The sequence below is a fragment of the Molossus molossus genome, unplaced genomic scaffold (genome assembly GCF_014108415.1).
Source record: "Molossus molossus isolate mMolMol1 unplaced genomic scaffold, mMolMol1.p scaffold_m16_p_13, whole genome shotgun sequence".
In the NCBI taxonomy this organism is placed as follows: domain Eukaryota; kingdom Metazoa; phylum Chordata; class Mammalia; order Chiroptera; family Molossidae; genus Molossus; species Molossus molossus.
The window spans coordinates 28,345,515-28,351,514 of record NW_023425348.1 but is presented as its reverse complement, the minus strand read 5'-3'; positions in this window follow the sequence as shown (position 1 = coordinate 28,351,514).

The window sequence follows — 6,000 nt, the reverse complement described above, 5'->3', positions numbered from 1 at the left end:
ATGTGGCCCCAAGAGACAGGAAAGTGGTTACACATTCCATCCAGCTGAGGTTCCAGGACGGGGGTCAGCACCCTCTGCCCCAGGAGATGAAGTCCACATAGGCCCTGAACAGTACTGTTCTCCCCAGGGCTTCTCTTCCTTAATAACTAGTCCTTTCAGTGACTTCCTTATGGTTGGGTGCCCTCATCCCCAGGTTTTAAAAGCAAGCATTAAGATTTAATTTTATTATCATTATTATTTTTTTTTAAATTTATTTATTTTTTAAATATGTTTTTATTGATCTTTTAGAGAAAGAGGAAGGGAAAGAGAGACAGAAACATCTATGTGAGAGAGAAACACCCATCGGCGGTCTCCAGCACGCCCCCTACTGGGGATCGAGCCTGCAACCCCAGCATGTGCCCTGACTGGCAACTGAACTGGGACCTCTCAGTCCGTGGGATGATGCTTAATCCAGTGAGCCACATGGGCCTGGCGAGCATTAAGATTCTAATAAAGTTTCTTTTGTAGAAGTCAAACCATCACAACATTGGTGTAGCCCTTTCACTTTTTCTGCTTGTGATTTTCAGCTGATAATTCATCTTCACTAGGAAAGTGTACCATTCTGGTAAGTTAAAAACTATCAACAAAAAACTTCCAATAAAGCCAATATTAAACACTTTAAATTATATAATTGTTTTTTTACTAAAATAATCAATTCTGGACAGTGTGTGATAATAGAGATACACTGACCTGATGTTCAGTGGATTGCTGGGGAAGAGTCGGCCCCTTCTGCTTGAACCCTGAGCTGTTAGCTTACATTCGGATCTGAAATAACCAGGACTAAAACTCTCACCCTGATGTTTACCCCTGGAGGGAAAGGCAAAGGCAAGGATCACGCAGCCAGCAGTAGAGACAATTCGCTGTTTGGAGCCCACCTGGCCTGGCTTGGCCCCCGGATCACTCTGCTGCGTTCTGCCTTGGGCATGTGCCCAATAACATAAATAAGACTGCCCCAAAGGTGGGGTTTTATTATTTGTTTTGTTTTTACTCTTTTCTTATATAATATCCCTCTTTCTAGACTTCAATTCAGGAAAAGATTAAGGCAGATTCATGATCCTAGGCAGTGACTATTTTCTAAGTAATCTATAAAAACCTTTTTTTTAAAACCGATAGAACCATTTTCTCAGAGTTTCACCTGCCTAACACTGATGAGCTTCCTCATCCTTCTCTTGAGGTAGAGAAGAGTCCAGAGCTTTTAATATTCTCCTGTGTAAAAGCAAAACAGCACCAGGTTTTTTATTTAGCCTAGGTTCCAATCCTATACTTGAGACCCACTAGCTGGGCAACCGTGGGCAGATTCCTTAACCTCTCTGAATGTCAATTTCTTCACAGTACAAAGTAATCATACCCATCTCCTAGAGATGTGAGAATTAAATGACAGAATCCAAATGTCTCAAACGTCAAGCACACAGTAAACATTCAATTATGAGCTGTGACCACTAATGTTATTGTTTATAGCATTATTAAAAAGGCGAGTGGTCGGCCCTGGCTGGTTTGGCTTAGCATTAGAGGGTCGGCCCGCGGACCAGAGAGTCCCGGGTTCGGTTCCCGCTAAGGGCACTTCGGCTGTGGTTTGTCCCCAGCCCTGGTTGGAGTCGTGCAGGTGTTAGCCAGTCAATGTGTCTCTCTCACATCCATGTTTCTCTCTCTTTCCCTCTTTCTCTTCCACTCTATCTGAAGATAAATGCAAAATTAAATTAAATTAAAAAGGCGAGTGGTTGTTTCAGCCATATCGCAAGCTGATTACCAAAAGAAAATTGTGATTATATTCTTTGTGCATTTCATACTGAGGGAATAAAAGCAATCATATATTCAATAAAAGAAATGATCTGTTAGACATCTGGGTAACAGACTCGTCTTGGCCAATCATCAGCCACCAACTTTGGCAAGTTGCTTATTTCTGAGAATCTGCTCCCTTTTCCAGCTGGACAACCAGACTTGCTTCTCAGGCCTCACAGAGCCGTTGAGAGGAGACACCGACAGCATGTATAAAAGTGGTCTGGAAAAGGTTTCAAGCACTATGTGGAGTGAAAGGTATTATTGTTGGGATGCAGGAAGCTGAGCTTCTGTGAGCCTATTTTGATTTGAGTTTGAACTTGCAGGTAGGAGGAACACCAGCCCTGCTCATTTCTGTAACCCTAGGACACTCGTAGGTATTCAGAATGTTGATTTGTTTTGTAAAGAAACCAGTTAAGAATCTTAAACATCTCTCCTTGTCTCTCTCCCTTCCCTTCTTCAGGGTTTGATTTTTCTTCCCACGTAATTTTATTTCGCTGTTACAGCCACTGTTGGCTTCACCTATTGGGAAAGGAATCCTCTGGTGTAAGAGTCCGTCAGCCTGGAACGGGAAGCACCCACCCCTCTCCTGCACTCGGAAGGACACAGGGATTGCTTTGTGCTGTAGATACGCTCTCTGCATGGGAAGGGAAGACTGTACAGGTGGAGCAAGGTGCAGACGTCTGACACCCCTCCACAGATCCCACTGCCCTCGGAATCCAGTCCAGTCTTCAAGGTGCCTTCGAGGCTTACCTGGACCCGCTCCTGGCCTCTTCTCTAGCCCAGTCTCTAGCCTCTCGGCCCTGAGCGTACTCCTTCTGAGATGTCTTCTCCGTTCCTTTAATGTGATGCCCTCTCTCTTAATCTGAGCTCCCCTCTCCGCCGCCTCAGGTGTCATAGCGCCAACCTCCTCATCATGACTTCTCTCTCTGGACTTGCTTCAGTTCGTCTTGTTGATAGCTGGGCGGATTCTGTTTTGACTGCGGATATGTGAGCCCTAGGGCATTTTCAGCCTTCTGGCAACAACACTCCTTCTTCCCTTGCCAACCTCCACTTCTAAATAGACAAATAGACCTTTTTTTTTTAGAGCAGATTTAGGTTCAAAGCAAAATTAAGCACAAGTTACAAGAGTTCCCATACACCCTCTGCTCCTACACTTGAGAGCCTCCCTCACTATCAACATCCCCCACCAGAGTGCTATAGTTGCTATAATCGATAAGCCTACATTAATCCCTCATTGTCACCCAAAATCCATAGTTTGCATTACGGTTCAGACCTGGCGCTGTAAATTCTATGGATTTGGAAAAATGTATAATGACATGTATCTGTCATTGTAGTGTCATACATGGTAGTTTCACTGCCCGTAAAAATACTCTGTGCTCCAACTATTCATTTGTTCCCTCTTCCCAATCCCTGGTAACCACAATCTTTCTACTGTCTCCTAGTTTTGCCTTTCCTACAAGGTCACATGTTTGGAATCATACTGTACGAAGTCTCTTAGATTGGCTTCTTTCACTTAGTAATATGCATTTAAGTTTTCTCCAAGTCTTTTCATGGCTTGATAGCTCATTTTGTTTTAGTGCTGAACGATACTGCATTGTATGAATGTGCCACACTTATTTATCCCCTCACCTACTGAAGGACATCTCGGTTGCTTCCAAGTTTTGAAAACGATGACAAAAAGTTGCTATAATCATCTGTCTGCAGGCTTTTATGTGGACATAAGTTTTCAACTCTTTTGGGTAAATTCTGTGCACCTCAAGAAGAAATATATTTGCCAAAAAGCACTCCTCATCAGGGCACACATTTATAGCTAGAGTCTAGCAGCCACTGTTTACAGAGACCTCTCACACACACTACAGATGAGGGAAAAGCTGCAGACTGAGCAGCTGAGCGTTGTGTCCCTGCTATCTGAGCCAAACCTCATGAAGGAGTTCCTGGAATCACATTTCAACCAATGGTCTGAGACCTGCCCTGTTCAATTGGAGCTACACAGGTACTATATCCTCATGTGCATCTTTACCGACCAATCAGAGCAGCTCCATAATGACCAATCAGGATGAAAAATGTTGACCAATCAGGACAGTGCTATTTGGACCAATAAAACTGTGCAAATTTGGATTCCTGATCTGCATAAAAATGGACCAATCAAGGATCAGGTGGGCACTTTATATAAACTGACAACCTGTTTGTCTCTGGGGAGTACGTGTTCAGTTTCCTTCAGTGATCACATCATCCCAGGTTGATAACTATTTACCGGAACAAAGTTTCTCCTTTTTCTGCACCCTAAACTGGGGACTCCTGTTGGCTTTAGATTGGTGGCAGCAGCCTTCTGTTGAGTATACCAAGAAGTGCGATTACTGGATTGTATAGTAAGAGTGTATTTGTTTAGTTTTGTAAGGAACTCCCAAATTGCCTTCGGAAGTGGCTGCATTATTTCCTGCCCTTTTAAGACACAGCTTTTCCAGCTGTGCCGAGACATTGCATTGACTTCTTAGGTAGAGCACACAGTACTCCATTTTTTCATGTCCAAAGGTCTTGAGATACACTGTCGTGGATATGGCGAGATGTACCTGATCACATTCTGGGGCAGCACAGGGTAAATTCCTATGTTTCATGCTCAATTCATCAAATTTATGTTATTACTGTGTCTAAACTGGGGCAACTTATACTGTATTCAACTCACCTACTGCTGTGAGGGCTGCTGAAAGCCAGAGAAATGTCACTATAGGTTTGATATATGAGTCATGTAAGAACAGGAAAAGCATGGCTATCCCTTCTTCCTGAATACTCACACCGTCCAGCTGTGTCCTGCTCCTCTTCCCTGCAGCTCTCCCACCATCTAGTTGGTCATTTCTTCTCATCCATTGGGGATTTGCCTCCTGACTCATAGCTGTTGTTGTTGCTATAACTCACCACCATAATATCCACCCCCTGACTTCTCAGTCCTGTGAGCTTCTCATTCCCAGCCAGCTCTCCCTCACCTCCCTCCAGCGCCTCACTCCCATAACCACCAGCAGAGCCCTCACAGCAACAGAATCTGCACTCCTCAGAAATGTTTCAGACACACCACTCTCTATATTACCACAATCTATTTTTTCAGCTCCACTCACTATAATTCTTTGAATTCAATCCCTCCAATCTCTTGATCCCTCATCTTTCTCCTGGTTCATCAGCTCCCTTCTGTTTTCTCATCACCCCTCATTTAACGTAAATCCTAGGGTAGATATCCCTACCATGCCCTTGCACTTCCTTCTGGTATTTACTCCTGGCTGGCAACCCCCACTCCTCACTAACGTCCCTCTGCCTTCTCTGGGCCTGTCCTGAGCAGCTCCAAGTTGCTGATGAACTACCAGACAAAGTTGGCTGGCTTCATTTACTGTCTCAGTCTTAAACCACAGAAACATTGCTCTGCTGACATACCTGTCACACTTTCCTAGGTAACGTTCCCATTTCCTGAAACGATATTTCATACCTTCTTCTGTCTGCCTACCTCCCACACTCTCTCCCCCTGAATCCTGGCTAATTAGGGAGCCTCAAACTCCCTGAGAATAGAGCAGCCAGAGAGGAACTTCCTCATTTTCTCACACTAATCCAGAGACCCTTCTGAATTGGGACTTGGCTCCTGCTTCCTCCTATGATAGGGCAGAAAGCCTCTCTCTCCTAACAATAATATTCCTTCTCCGGATGAGCCCACCGCTCAGGGACTTTGTTCTTTTAATTATTATCTGCATCATCTTATCATCAGAGTCCCTCCTTCTCCACTGCTTTCTTCCTTTTTTAAACATTTTTATTTAAAAATATTTTTATTGATTGATTTGAGAGAGAGAGAAAATCAGTTTGTTGTTCCACTTATTGATGCATTCACTGGTTGCTTCTTTTTTTTTTATTATTATTCCTCACCTGAGGATATTTTTCTATTTATCATCAGAAAGAGTGGGAGGGAGAGAGAGGGAGAGAGAGCCACATCGACTAGTTGCCTCCCGCACAACCCGGGGCCGGGGATGAATCGCATCCTAGGTACGTGCCCTTGACCAGAAGCGAACCTGCAACTCTTTGGTCCAACTCTAACCGCTGAGTCAAATTGGCCAGGGCCACTAGTTGATTCTTGTATGTGCCTGACTGGGGATCAAACCCACAACCTTGGCTTATCGGGACAAAGGTCTAATCAACTGAGCTACCTGG